Source organism: Phodopus roborovskii, unplaced genomic scaffold (assembly GCF_943737965.1).
Source record: "Phodopus roborovskii unplaced genomic scaffold, PHOROB, whole genome shotgun sequence".
NCBI classification, from domain to species: domain Eukaryota; kingdom Metazoa; phylum Chordata; class Mammalia; order Rodentia; family Cricetidae; genus Phodopus; species Phodopus roborovskii.
The window spans coordinates 10,986,168-11,000,886 of NW_026126563.1; the positions used below are offsets into that span (position 1 = coordinate 10,986,168).

Sequence of the window (14,719 nt, forward strand, 5' to 3'; positions counted from 1 at the left end):
AGACTTGCAGCCAGGGTGAAGACAAGACCAGACACTTCATTGTCTGTTGCTTTGCAGGTGGTGTGCCTGTCACTGGATGTGCAAACCCCAGCCCTGAGAACAAGGTAAAGAAATCGGGATTTGCTGGAAGGCTAGAATCTGGTACTATTAGTTAATATTTTGTAAACCCGGGCAATCATCCAGATGTTAAGAGTGTAAAAACGACTCACAGCTGAGCCAATGAGGCATACTGCTGAGGACAAACCCCAGGAAGTCAGGTACACACACTTGTGTTCCTTCGCTAATGGGGTCAGGAGGACTGTGCCTTGTACCAGATGTTGGTTGTAGATTATGGGCAAGGTCTCTGAGCCTACAACACAGCTGCTGCTTCTTCTTCTACTCCTCCTCCTCTCTCTCTGTCTCTCTCTGTATGTGTGTGTGTGTGTGTGAGAGAGAGACCCACTGAGCACTTTGGTTTGGTTCAAGAGTCAAAGGCACTCTGCACAGGTTGTGAACATGTTTTCCGGTTTGCTTTCTGCCCATGACTTGCTTCACTGTTCAAAGCTTGCTACAAGACACCGGTCACCCTAGGACCACTCCAAACCCTGCCTCTTCAAGCAAGCAGCCAGCCCCAGGCTCCTTTTGCCATCTAGGCTCACTGTCTAGCCATCCCTTTTGCTCTGCACTGCCCTCCCCTGCCAGCCCCCCCCCCCAACAACCTGTCCCCTGTCCAGCTGAAAAGCTGGGGGTTGCAGAATTAGCTCTCTTCTCTTGAATCTAGAACTTCCCATAGCCATAACAGAGGCCATCACGGGGGGGGGGGACAAAACAAAACAAAACAAAACAACAAAAACCCATAGTAACTCTTCATTCAAGTACCATCCCTCAGGAAGCCTCCCATCCGCATCCTGGTTGGCTGTTCCTCCAGAGGTCTCATGGTGCTTTGTGCTTGTCCCTGAATGAAGTGCTCACTTAACTCCTATTCTTTCATAGGCTGTGGCCCTCCCACAAGGCTGAGTTCCTGGAGGGCACAGACTGAGGGGCTTCCTGGTCACTCCATGCCGGGGTATGCTCATTGGATGTTTTACCAATTCATCACTCAAACGTTTTCTAGAGCAGGTCTCTTCTAACAACTCCGATATGCCCCCGACTCCACCGCTTGGTGAGACATACAGCCCGTTGTATTATTCCTGGAGGCCTCTGCGCTAAGGTTGGTTTTTAACCAAAACAGTGGAGATCTGGTCGACCGATGACTGCATTATCCACTACATCGAATCCTCCCTGCTACAATGTCCCAGCTTTTAGCATGGCCAATGGAAAATTAATCGGTCGCAAAGTGCATATCTAATTACAACACACCGCCCCTGCCACAGCGATGCACGAACGTTAATTATAACATATGAATCTCAATAACCTACGGTGGCATTTAATGCCGCATTAATAACGCCACTTGTCTCCCCTGCAACATCTCCCCCAGCGCATACACTGCGTTTTCTCTTATCCACCATTAGGATAGACTTTACACTTTAAGCGCGGAAGTCTTCATCCTTACAGCCTGCCTGGTTCTAAAACCGAGTGTTTCTCTGCAAGCCTGGAGGTGCCTTCCCCCTCAGTTCTATCCCCCCACCGCAGAGGGCCCTGCTAGCGCAAGAGGTCTTTGGAGGGCGGATGTCACCGTAGCAACACTGGTCTGTCCAGGCAGTTCAGGCGGCATCCCTAGTGTCCCTTCGCTTCCCAGCGCTCTGGGGCCCGCCATCCCAGGAAAGAAAGGCGAACTACATTACCCAGCAGGCTTTCCGTCTCCCTCTTTCCTTTCAAGTCTTTGCACGTGGCCGGAGGGGGAGGCGGGGCCTGGACGTCACTCTTGTACATTCTCTTTCCCTGTGTCAGAACAGGGATCATTTTTTTCCTTCCTCTACTCCCTCCCTCTGCCTGCCCCTCCCTCCCTGCCTCCCCTCCCTCCCTCCCTCCCTTCTCGACTGGGTCGGTCCGCCGGGGTGCCCGATCCCCTCACGGCTGGGACGCTCCGAACTCCCAGCAGGAGTCGGCTTTCGGGAGCCTGGTCCCTCCCTTCCCCTTCCCTGCCCCTTCCCCCACCCCCGACGCGGGCTCCTCGCGGCGGCCGGAGGAACCCCGAGGTGAGCATCCCTCGTCCGCCCTTCTCTTTTAGTCACCTCGGCTTGCGGGTGGATTCGGGGACCCGGGGCGTGCTCTCGATTATAGATAAATCCGGGAGAACCGCTGCAAACAATCCTCCCCCTCCCCCTCCCGGTGCCTTAGCCAGCCCGGTGTCCGCACCCTTCCACCGTCCCCTCCTCTGGGTCTAGGGGGCATCGCACTCTCCGATCTCGCCCCTGCCCAGGGTTTGTCCTGTGGTGGGCCCCGCTCCCCGCGCTGTAGGGACCGTGACGCCGGACCTCCGAAACCCTGAAGGGTTCCTGGGGGGACGCGCGTCTGGAGCCCCGCTCGCGTTGGAGCTGCGCGTTGTAGCCGATGTCATGTGCCGGGTTCCGACCCGCGGGGAGGAAGCCCGCGAGCGAGATTCCTCTCCCTTTTGTTTTGGAGCCTCGTTTGCTGCAATGAGCAGTTGCTCCAGCGCCAGGCAAACTTGCAGCTGTTGGGACCGCGCTCTGCGCCGAGGTCGGGGCGCTGCTGGGGAGGCGGCGGCGGGCGCGGCTGCAGCACTCGGAGCTGCGGGAGGGAACCCGGGCGTGTGTGTCCACGCTGCCCATCCCCGCCGGGTTGACGGACTGGGTCTGTGGCCGCGGCCGTCCCCGCGGGCTCGGCGATGTCTGTGGCCGGCTCTCGTCTAGACAGGCAGCAGACCCCTCCTTTCGTCCCCGGTGAGCCCGCGGGCCTCGGAGGGCGCGGCGGAGGGGAGCAGTGGGGGCAGCTTTGGTAGCTCCATCGCAGTGGCAGCGTTGGCCGTTCTCCGCCGTGGCGATTCTGTTGGCTTTAAGAATTGTCATTCCTGTGGCCTCGGAGTGATGGGGCCTGGGGGATAGAAACGCCCTGTCGATCTGGGCTTAAGTTGACAGGCTCCAAAAAAGCCGATTCTTGCTGGCGAGTAACCCGAGGGCCGCGGAGTGGGCTGATGGGGGGGGGCCTAGCAGGTGACAGTCAAGGCGCGGGTTTTAGGGGAGATGGGGGCGGTGGCTTGGCTGAGGCAGAGGTCTAGGGGACCCGGAGGCCGCGTGCGGGTTCCTGGATGCCACCGGAGGAGGCGTCCCCGGGACCGGGAGTCGGAGCTGGTTATTTATTGGCATTAAAAGACAATCCAGGATTCAAAACCCTTCACTCGGCCTCCTGGGCTCTGATTTTTGCAGAGTTCTCAGGGTAAGGGCCAGGGGGCGTGTGAGCTGAGAAGGGGGCGCGGCATGTCGAGGGGAGGGATCGGTGGCTGTGCCCTGCGTGTCCCCACCAGGAGGGAGGCGTCGCCTCCCCCGCCCAACTGTTTGTGTACACACAGCTTGCTCTTGGAGGGGGCGGTTTAGTGGAGAACAGCGTGGGGTGGATGCCTCAAGGGATTGGCCCAGCCAACCCCAAATGGTGTGAGTTGGGCTCTCTGTCCTGTGGGTGTCCGGGCTTGCGTTACTAAGGAATTCTTTGGCTGGCGCGGGGAAGACCTTAAGGTGGCTTGGGCTCTCCGATGCATGCGGGAGTCCCAAGCCCTGTTTCCCTCCCTCCGCGTTTCTCTTGTTCCCCGTAGTCCAGTGATTGGTTGCCCACCGAGCTGGCTGGGAGGATCCACCCAAACTCTGGCGCCCCACCCACCTACCCCGCACACCCTGCGCGCCGGCTCAGGATCCTTGACCCTAGTCTGGAGGCTCCCAGTGATGCTTGTTCCTGCACATTCTCTCAGCTGTCTTCCCAGATCCTGGAGAGAATGTACCCGTTCAGCCACTCCTCCTAGCTCGCAGTTCTTCAGTTGAGGACCAAATCCTGCCGGGTAGCGTAGGTCCTGTCTGCTTCTGCCCGCAGACCTGAGGGCACACGCCACTCACTGCCTGCCCCCCCCCCCCCGCCCGGCTGTCATTTTTGAAGCTCTGAGATTATCCTCCTCTGGCTAGGGGCGCCTGCACAGCTTGGGCGCCTGGACGCCTCGGTAGCTGCAAGCTCGGGTGTTGGGAGCCTCCCCAGGTCGAAAGTGACACAGCTTAAGCACCGCCTCTGCTCAAAGGAAGGCGAGGCAGAGCACAGGGAGGAGCAATGGGCTGTCCTGCCCGTTTCCTCCTACCCAGCGTAGGACCTGGGCCCAAACCTCTGGAATCTCTGCTCCCAGAAGCCCTGGGCGGTGCAAGGAAGTCGCCAGGATTTTCAAACAACCCAATTATACAGAAACAGATTACCCTCAACAGACACTAGATAGTGGCAGGACGTTCTCCAGTGGTCCAAGTAAAGTCCTTTGAGTATGTGAAATAGGACTGCACTGACTCGGCAATGGCAATAGGGCTCAGCTGTGCGTCCCGTGCCTGCCCTGGTGAGGACCACTCAGCTCGCAGGCAGTAATTTGTGAGGCGTTCTGGGTATTGTGCCATTGAGCTGAGTAGATTTCTAGAATAAGAACGTGTTTGTATGAATTTACAGAGCAGCTTTTCTCCTACATGTCATTACATATATATGAGGTAGGGAAGGACCAATCCCACCTTACAAATGAGGACACCATGGCTCAGGAAGTGATGTCACTTGCCTAGGGACTCTCAGTAGGGTTAGGGCAGATTCCCTACTCTTGTTTCTCTTTGCAGCCCATAGTTGTTTACTGTTGTTTAAGACAGGGGCTCTCTCCAATGTCCCCCGGCCTACCATCACCTCCCAAATGCTGGGATAATCCACAGCTTTTGATTTTAAATGGTGACCATTTTTTGAGGGTGAATTCTTGGTACCTCAGGAAATAGCCTGAGAAAGGGGTAAATTATGCTGGTCCCTACTCTTTGTCAGAACACTTTTTTTGTTGTTGCTTGGAGACAAGGTCTCACTATACTGTCTTTGCTGGCCCCGAACTCATAAAGATCCAACTGCCCCCAGAGTGCTAAGATTAAAGGTGTATACACCTGTGCTTGGATTTCATCAAAATAATAGTGAATAATGAAAACAGCTACTGTAAAACCACAGGCCTTTATCACTCGCCTAATAATTTGATGTTAATGAGTACATGGCAGCTGTGACATGCCTATATGTCAACATATAACACACATAGGGTACACATGTACTTGTGCATGCGTGTTCATGGAGTCCTTAGTGAATCTAAGATGTCTTTGCTTGCATAGTTTTTTTTGTTGTTCATGTTGTTTGTTTGTTTGTTTTTGAGGCCTGCCGGCCCGCCTGGGGTTAGTACAGCCCAGGGTGGTTGATCTCAGACTCACAGCGACATTCCTGCTTCAGGCTCCCAGAGCCGCCAAGATTTATTCTTTATTCTTTACTGCTTTCAGTTCATCAAGTTATTTATGCAGTACCCCCCACCCCCATCTTCCTCCCTCTCTAGGGATCCTCAAACCTAGGAAACTGCAAGCATCCCCACACCTCTATGTGAGTGCCTGGACACTCATACAAATGAAGGGGCTCAGACATGGCCTTGGAGGGATCTTCAGGTTGGCGGCCTGATCAGCAAATTATCCGAACCACCCATCCACTCACAGATGTGTACCGGGCACCTTTGAGCTCGTGTATTTTGAAGTACATGCAAGAGAAATTAACACCTGCTTCGTGCTGTGTGCAGAGCAGTGATTCTCAGCCTGTGGGGCCTGACCCCTTCTGAGGGTTCGAAACACCTGCTCCCAGGGGTCGCCTAAGACCATCAGAAAACACAGATATTTCCATTACGATTTATAACAGTAGTGAAATTACAGTTATGGGTTAGCAATGAAAACAGTTTTCTGGTTGGGGTCACCTCAACATGAAGAACTACATTAAAGTGTCGCAGCATTAGGAGTGTTGAGAACCACCATGTTAGAGACTAAAACTGAACCTACCCAGCCGGTTCCTCTGAGCACCAAGGCACTGTAAGGATGTTTGTTCTGCCCCTACCCCAGCTCTAATGTCCATGACTCAGATCTCACCAGGCCCTCCTGCAAGGGCTTACAAGGTGTGTGCAGATGTCAGTATGAGGTTTGTAATGCTGGTATGTTAGTATGAGGTCTATGATGCTGGTGTGTTAACATTTGATGTTAGTATGAGGTATGTGATGTTAGTATGTGTATGTGAGTATGTGATGCTAGTATGAGGTCTGTGATGTTAGTATGTGAGTATATGATGTTAGAAAGAGGCCCTGCAGGGCTTACAAGGTCTGTGTAGATGGTAGTGTGAGGTCTGTGATGTTGGTGTGTTAGCATGTGATGTTAGTATGCAAGTATGTGATGTCAGCATGAGGCCCTGCAGGGCTTACAAGGTCTGTGTAGATGTTAGTATGAGCTGCTTTCATCTGGTCCCAGATTCACTTGTGTGGTCTCTGGCATCCTCCGATCCATTTTTACTACCCTGACTCTAAGGCACTAGAAATGCTGATCATGATGGTGGAAGTTGGGGGTGGGTGGTAGCGATGCAGACTCTTGTTTCTAGAGAGACAGACAGACAAATTACAGTCTCTGAGAGCTCTCCCACAGTGGGGTGTCTGTAGGACTTACCTGATCACCTGTTAACTGTAGTCGGTAGCCTGAGCCTAGCTGTGGTTCAGAACAGGGTGCAAACGGACCCATCCTGGAGCCAGGCAACCTGAATAGAGAATCAGATTGCCCAGTCTCCATGCAAAGACCTCAGGGCCTCAGAGGCAAAATGACTTACTCGGGGTCACATGCAGCTCTTGGTGGAGTGGGGCAGGAAACCTTGGTCTTTAATGCCTGATCCAATTTCTTTCTCATGACCCTCCTGCCTCCGCCGCTTCAGCATCTCCTACTGGGGTAGGTCCATGTCACCACAACTGACCCAATTTCTTCTTCTATACCAGATACTTACCCCCGCCCCCCAAAAAAACCAACAAACCAAAGAACCAAACCAACCAACCAAACAACAACACAAACAGAAAAAGCGGCTCGTTACTTTTCAGTCTGTCCAGTGTGTCTCCTCTTTGCTTTGGCATCCACTTGGCTGGAGACTGCTTTCCTTCAGGGCTGGCCTTTGTTGCCTTGTGTTTTGTCTTGGCATCCAAGAATAAATGAGGGCTTCCGAGGAGTGGAAGCCTTGTGGTGCTCTTATTTGGTGCGTCGCTTTCTGGCCCTATGGCATGGGCCTATGTGCTAATGCTACTACGGTCTCGTCTCGCATTTACCCAAGGGTTGTGCTTTACCTGGCTTTATGTTTATGATATCAGTCATCCATGTAGACTTTTCATTTCTGCCTGTATGGTGGGTTTCATCTCCCCAACCCACTTTATAGGTGAGAAGATCAAGTGTCCACTGTTAGTGACATGCCCACGTCCCAAATTAGTTTTAAAACAGGCATGTGGACCCAGTGTGTCCAGGCTGAGGACACTTTGCCATCTGACATTGTCATTGTTGCTTTTTGAATGGAGACCTGGAACCCTTAAGAGATTTAAGCTTTGTATTGGTCGTGACCAGCCAGGACCCATGAGCTAACTAACTCCAGAGAGGGATTGTGGAGTAGATCAAAGATGGGAGGCAGTTTCCATAGCAATGATATGTAGAGTAGGACCTATTTGGGATAGTTAGAAGAGATGTATTTGGGAGTAGGTCTAGGTATTTGGTGTTAGGGGTTTTAGGTTGGATAAGGGGAAAACTGTATGCACGGGGTCTGGTTGATCACCCTGCAGTTGGTATGTTCTTCATTACCGTTGGGCCTTGTTTCTAGACCTGGCCTTGTGTTGGGCTCGGGCTACAGCAGAGGACAGGCATAGAACCCTGCCTCAAATGTAGCAGGAGAGAAATACAAATTGCCACATTTCACTACGATTTTTCAAGCGCATGGTGATGTAAGCACCTGGCATCAGGGAGGACTTCCTGAAAGGCAGCTCAAGCATTGACTCTTAAGGAGAGGCAGGAACTAGCCAAAGGGGACAGGAAAAGGGCCTTCTTTGGTAATGAACAGTAAGCGCAAAGTGGCGGAGGCTGGAGCAACTGACTTAGGGAAGGGAACTGTGGACCCAAGGACTCAGCTGAGGGCCAGCTGCATGACTGATGATGCTCTAGGATGGGAAAGGGGGCTTTAACGACGTGGCCTCGAGGCTCTCAGAGCTGCAGTGTTTGTGTGGTAGGGAGGAGATCTGCAGCCAGGCTAGGCGCTGGAAGTGAGTCAAGTTTCACATGCTGTCTTAGTTAGGTTTCTGTTGCTGTGATAAAATGACTAGTACCAAAAGCAAATTGGGAAGGAATGGGTTACTTCTCTTATTCTTCCACATCACAGTCCATTGAAGGCAGCCAGGGTAGGAACTCAGGATAGGATCCTGGAGGCTGGAGCTGATGCAGAGGCCATGGAGGGTGCTGCTTACTGGCTTGCTCCTTTTGGCTTGCTCAGCCTGCTTTCTTATAGAACCCATGACCACCAGCCCAGGGGTGGCTCTACCCAGAAAAATGAGTTGGGCCTTCCCACATCAGTGATCAATCAATCAAGCTAAAGCATCACAAAGCAATCTGGTCTGGACTTCTCAACTGACATAAAACCAGACAGCGTACATGTTAGGCAGATTTGGGGAGCAGTCTGTGGTTATTGCTTACATTTAAGGGGAACCCTTCACAGACCCCTAGGCTTGTGGCCACACCAGCTGACTGTGAGTGGCAGCCCATGCATAAGCTGGAATAGGTCTGCTGGGTTAGGGTAGGAATAAAGGCCAGTGGCAAGTTCAATGTCATACAGGCTTTGGGTCAGAATCACAGATAGTACAGTCCCGGAGGGAGAAGGGGAAGCAGGGGCTGCTGTGCTGAGAGCGAGGAGGTGCCGGTGAGTGTGAGTGACAACGGGGACCTGGACCCTAGCAGGGCTGCTGTAGACAATAGAGCATTGTCAGAGAACCCTTTGTCACACAGGGCTGCCTGCTCCTTAGGGAAGCCAGGCAGGGATGCTGTGTCATGCTGGAGGCCCGGCTGGCAGAATCAGGCTGCAGCTTGAGCTGGATGCATTAGAGTGAGTTAGACGCCATTCATCTTTTAACATCCACAGGGAGCGGAGCCCTGTCCCAGACCCTTCAGAAAGGGAACTGCCTTCGGGAGCAGGTGGTGAACTTGAGGTAAGATGGGGCCATGCAGAAGCCGCTGAAGAGCTGTGCAAGCCAGAATAGTAGGATCCAAGTTACGCGACACAAGTGTAGCAGAAATCCCCCCCACCCCCCCACCCCCCGCTCATCCATCACTATACCGCGGATGGAGCCAGGCCCAGCCCTTTTCTGTTTGGACCCTCTAGACGCAAAGCTATGCCTGGCGCACAGAAGGTGCTGGTCTCCCATGAGTCTTTGTCTGTGTCTGGGATCGGATGTCAGCCAGAGAAGGCATCTCTGCATGGGTCCTAAGGGGGCACCCCAATACTGATTTAGACACTTCCAGTGCCACAGTGGAATGCCCCTGGAAGTCTTCCAACTACAGAGTGCCTGGAGATGCTGCAGAAGGTGCAGCGGCAGCCTTTCTAAGAACGGCCTGGCTCACGGCATGAAGGGAAGCCCTGCCCCAGATGTGATGTGGGAGTGTGCTCAGGCGGGGCTGTGGTTGAAAGATAACTACCTGGGTTCAGAACCCCAGGGCCAGAGCCCTGACAGTCTCCTCCAGACTGGGAACGGACAGTCCTACCCTTAGTTGCCACAGGGAAGTTTGTCTACCCGGAGAAAGCAGAAAGCATAAGCTAGACATCAGCTCCCCCTGCGTGGGCGGTGCTGGGCTGTTCAGGTTTGGTGCTGTTGAGAAAGGAGGAAAACTCTGGGCAGTTGGGAGCCTGGGGCCTGTGACAGCTTTGGGTGTCCACCTGAGGGCTCCAGAGAAGAATTTAGCTCACAGTCTTGGGCACGACCCTCCCAGTCGTGGGATGGAGGCTCTGAGGACCGAGGGAAGTTCTGGGGTTCTTCACTCATTGTTCATTTAATCTCCCCTCAAGAGTCCCAAGTCCCCATTTGAGCCCAGGGCAGCGTGGATGAGTGAGCGGAAGGAGGGCGAAGGGCCCTGCGGAGGACGTAGGGAGTGGGCCTCGAAGACAGCGGCACAGTGATGGAAACGGTTGTGTGGTGTGGAGAACTGTCCCTGACTCAGCTTAGGTATTAGGAAAGGTCTCCACATGACAAGTATGAGGTCTTGGGTTCAATCCCCAGTACTTCAGGAAGAAAAAAGAAAAAAATAAAAAGGGACGTAGCATATTTGTAGATGAGTTCCATATGTCTACAAAACTCAGAGCCTCCTCTCACGCAGCTTGCTCATAGCAAATCCTTACAATATGTCGCCTTTCCAGGCTGCTGTTTAGGGCATGTGAGGATTCCCACGGTTGTTTCTTTCCACAGACCACATCCCACCATGTCCTCCCTGCGCCCAAAGATACAGTTCCAAACTTGGGGAGGCCCTGGGGTCAGCTGCGTGGGAATGCAGGCCCAAGCAGCACTAAGCCCACTGGTGAGGCTGGTGAGGTGCCTGAGAGAAGCTTCCATAGCCGCTGGCCACCTGTGTCTGGAGCCCCGAAGCCAGTGACACAGGGTTTCTAGTCCTTTCACCGTCTTGGCTCAGCGTTGGGCACTTGGGTTTGTGCCTCACAGAATGAGAATGACTTCTGTGAGGGAGACTGCCAGGGGCAGGAACATAAGAAATGCCTGGCTATAATGGTGGCCACAGAACCCAGAAGTTACTCAGAAGGGATGTGTGTGGGTCGAGGTGGGTGCTGCGCTGTGATTCCTTCATAGGGAGTCCCTTGGGATAGGCATCCCCACGCTACCACCTGCTGGGGACACACAGGCCTGTGCCATGATCTTGGGGACTTTGCTATGAGTTTGAACCATAAGATGGAGACAGTGGCCTGTGCTCAGTTCTCATCCTAGCCTGTCCCAACAGGATGGTGTTCACAGTGTGATTTTATTTAGAGCACATGTGTTATTTGTTGTGTTTGTCTATAACACTCAGGCCTCCTATAAGCAAAGACATTGATGTCTTCCTCTTTGCCGCTCAGGGCGGCTAGCATCTCTGTGGCTTTCATGTGTGCTGGCTCATGTCAGCTATGGGGAGCATCGGCTCTTCCTGTGCTAAGGTTGGCCAGGGCAGGCCAGCTCTGCCCGTTTCTAGGCTCCCCATGACAGGGCCAGTGGTGAGGGTGAGAGATTCTAGAAACTCCCAGCTACCCCTCCCCTCCCTGCAAACGTCACTTTGCCCACACGCCACTGGCTCTCCTTAATCTTTTTATCCTAAGGCTCTTACCTCACAGCATTTGGATCCGGTTAGCCATCATCTGGCACTGGCCAGGCTGTGGGAAGGATGGGATGGAATTGGCAATGCCAAAAGCGTCCCCGTCCTACACCTTCCCCTCCTGGTGGCTCAGGCTGTGGAGGTGAAGGAGGAGACAAGGGGACTGAGTGGCTGGAAGGAGGCTGGCTACAGTGGTCAGATGTCAACTGAGATGATTCCAGGCAAAGGAGAGCTTGCGCCCACATGGCCCCAAGAGGACACGTGCGTTCAGGTCACCTCTTATAGCTACTGTGGGACATATCTACCATGTCTGTGCACATGGGTGGACCTCATCATGTTCAGGAGACACAGGTGTCAGTCGCATAAGAAACGAGAGGAAAGCATTGTCTTGGCGACTGTGGCTGAGTTCCAGACATAAGGTTTCCCTGCGTCTCACCGTGAACTCAGCTGTGGGGTCAAGGGAACGCGTATGGAAGGAGAAAAGATGAAGACGCTGGGAAGATTATGTGTTTGTTTGTTTTGTTTAAAAGCCAAGGTGTTTAACTCCACTCGCCTAAAGTCTAGCGGGAGCTTTAGGGTTACTTAGTTCAGTGGACCAGTGGTGATTCTGATGGCTGCCTTTATCTTCAGGTTTGACCCCTGTCATGTCGTGTGGCTGCCACTGCTCCACACATCGTGTTTTCATGAAAGTTAAGTCTGAGAGCCCAAGGAAGACGGAAATTCCCTTTGCCGGTGGCCATGGGACTCAGAGAGCAGGGAGGGTCACCTGTGCCCGCAGATGGAGCCTTCCCGTCCATGCTGGCTATTCCTGGCCCCGGGTGGTACAGGCCACAGGAAGATGGGGTTCCTCCTCCATAGACCACTGTCCTCTTTGTGCAAATGATTCAGGCTGGGGCCCAAGCTTACCCAGCCTGCACCTGCTTGGGGTCTGTAGGCTCCCCCCCCCCCCACAGTGCTTGGTACCCCAGGGTCAAAGCCCACATTCTTTCCCTTGGCATCCACCCTCAGGGTCCCTTGACTACTTCCCTGGTTTGTGCTCAGTGTCAGTGATTGTCACCCACTTCTGTGTGGACCCTGCATTTCCCATGGGGCTGGCGCAGCACTTGCCATGATACCTGCCCCTGGAGGAAGGAAGGGTGGGCTACAGTACGGGCTACAGTGGAAAGGTTGTGTCCATTTGGACTCAACTGTGGGGTCTGAGCCAGCTCACAGTGGCCTGATAGTGTCACTGGAAGAGGCGCTGTGCCTCTGCTGAAGAGCAAGAAGGCTCGCTGACCCTGTTGCTCTGGGGGTGGGGGGGTGGGAGAGGGGGCTGCGTTCCCTGTAAGCCCTGCCGGAGTTCTTAACTTTTCTGGGAGTTGGGGTCTCTACGGAGAGCACTGGGCCGCATCCTTACATAACATGATTGGCATCTGCATAAGGAGGGAACTTGGGCTGGGTACAGAGGTACACGCATGTAACCTTCACCTGGAAGGGTCTGGCGCAGGAGGATGACTGGGCTACACAGCCAGACCTTATCTGGGAAGGGAAAGAAAAGAGAAAGAAGCCGTGGGCTGCAGATGGAGTTCAGCAGTGCCCTGGGTTCTAGGCCCCGTGCCCCCAAAACAAAGCCTAAGTAGGCTAGAGCAGAGGTAACAGATTGAAGCGTGAGGGGCCACCACAGGAGGGCATGCAGACCCAAGGAGAAAGGCTTCAGGAGAAGCCAACCCACCCGATCCCTTGGCCCGGGCTTCTACCTCCAGCACTGTGCGCCCTTGACTTTTCTATTGTTCCAAGCCTCAGTGTGCCCCCGGACAGTCCTGCACGCATGATCTGTCCCGAGTATGTGGACCATTGAGCCCGCATACCGGTTCTTACCCAGAGGCCAGGCAGGTACCAAATAAGGAAGGACTTCTGGGCAGCACAGGGAAGGGGGCAGGTTAGTTCTGAAGCCCTTGGAAAGCCCAGGGATAAGTTTAAAAAGTGGGCCCTTGTTAGATTACTATGTGAGAGCGCATAGTGGGTGCTTTTTACACATTGATTAGCCTTCCAAACCTGTATTTTATGCACGAGACAGCGAGGGCACAGAGAGCGTCTGCCTCAGGCTGCATGGCTTGGAGGTAGCGTGGCAGATTTCAGTTTCGCTGTGCTAAGCCGTCACACCCAGGGGCTAACTGGTTGTGCTGAGGCCGCCGGTGGTGTTCTGGGGAGGTTTGTCATTGACAGTCTGAGTGAGCATGTCACTCCCGTCTGTGTATTTTCTTCTGGGTGACTCCAAGACTTAGATGAGGTTAACACCTCAGGTGCGTGCCCCATCTCACTGTGAAGTTCCATGCCTGTCCCTTCACTATTTAGAATTGCCCACAGCGGGACAGGCATGGAGAAAGAAGGCTCCCTGCGTCTCTTTTTGCCTTTACTGTCCCTAAGGCTGGAGCTCCAGGTCCACCTGTGCTGGCTGGCTGGCTGAAGGTGACGACAGCCTCTGATTTCCCCGCCGTGTCTAGCTACCCCAGGTCCTGTGAGGAGGGCTGATAGGGCTTCGGTCAGGGAGTCTGCTTCCCTGCCCTTAGCCTCACCCTCACGTGGGCAGCAGCAGAGGGCCAACCAAGTGAGGAGGTGGCTGTCTGAGGTTCCAAGGACACGGCGGAGAAGAGGGCCATCAGAGCCGAAGGGAACTTAGCTGTCAACCTCTGGCAGGTCAACATGGAGCACATCCCTGGAGGAGGCTGACTTTGCTCACCACACTGGAGACAGACTTGCTTAATGGATTCATAATAGATACGAGAAAATGCCTTTCAGAGTGCCCGGTTCCTGGTGGCCTGCTGTGACCTCATTGCTTCAGTGACTGGTATTGGGACATTTGGGTGGAGACAGCAAACCTCTATGCCCTCCCTTCTGATGTCATAGTTCCCAGGCATCACAAGATCACAGCTCTGGTCCTTTGGGGTGCCTAGGGGGCCGACGGCACTCATGCACTGATTCCAGCAGGGCTCTTTAAGGAGAATGACCTGGTGACTTAGCGAAGAGCAGCTAAGGGAGCACGGGCTGAGCCACGCCTTCCTGGCTCTTGAGAAGACTGTAGGGGTGTTCAGCTGTGCTGTCCACTGAGTCATCCCTGTCAGTTGTCAAGCCCAGCGATAGGCTCGTCTCTCGGTTTAGATTTCTCCAAAGGACCAGAATGGGTGGGAAACAGCTTCATGGAGTAGCAGGGTCCTGGCAAGGAAAGGCAAAGCCTTGGCTGTGTGTCCCCAAATTCTCGCTGCTACCGGTGTGGGCAGTCTCATATAGCTGAGAACTATCTAAGCATCTCTGCTGCGCCCTCCCCTCAATCCCAGAGATGGAAGAGCCCGGTACTTTGACACACTCCTTGTTCTTCAAGTTGGGTGGGGACTGAGGGGGCTGGAAACCTCAGGGCAGGGGCTGCATTGCCTTACGGCCTAAGGGCCACA

At 53.8% G+C, this 14,719-nt stretch overlaps 1 protein-coding gene across 3 annotated transcripts in view; it reads left to right on the top strand.

Moving 5' to 3' along the window:
- The first annotated feature begins 1,984 nt into the window (after positions 1-1,984).
- Ctif (cap binding complex dependent translation initiation factor) overlaps positions 1,985-14,719 on the top strand; it is a 226,012-nt gene continuing 213,277 nt past the window's right edge. For 2 of the 3 annotated variants that reach the window (XM_051201993.1, XM_051201995.1), the window contains exon 1: positions 1,986-2,117. The gene's annotated coding sequence lies outside the window, so the exon portion shown is untranslated. Of the gene's footprint in view, positions 2,118-14,719 lie in introns of all 3 variants that reach the window. The other variant, XM_051201994.1, reaches the window with a different exon arrangement.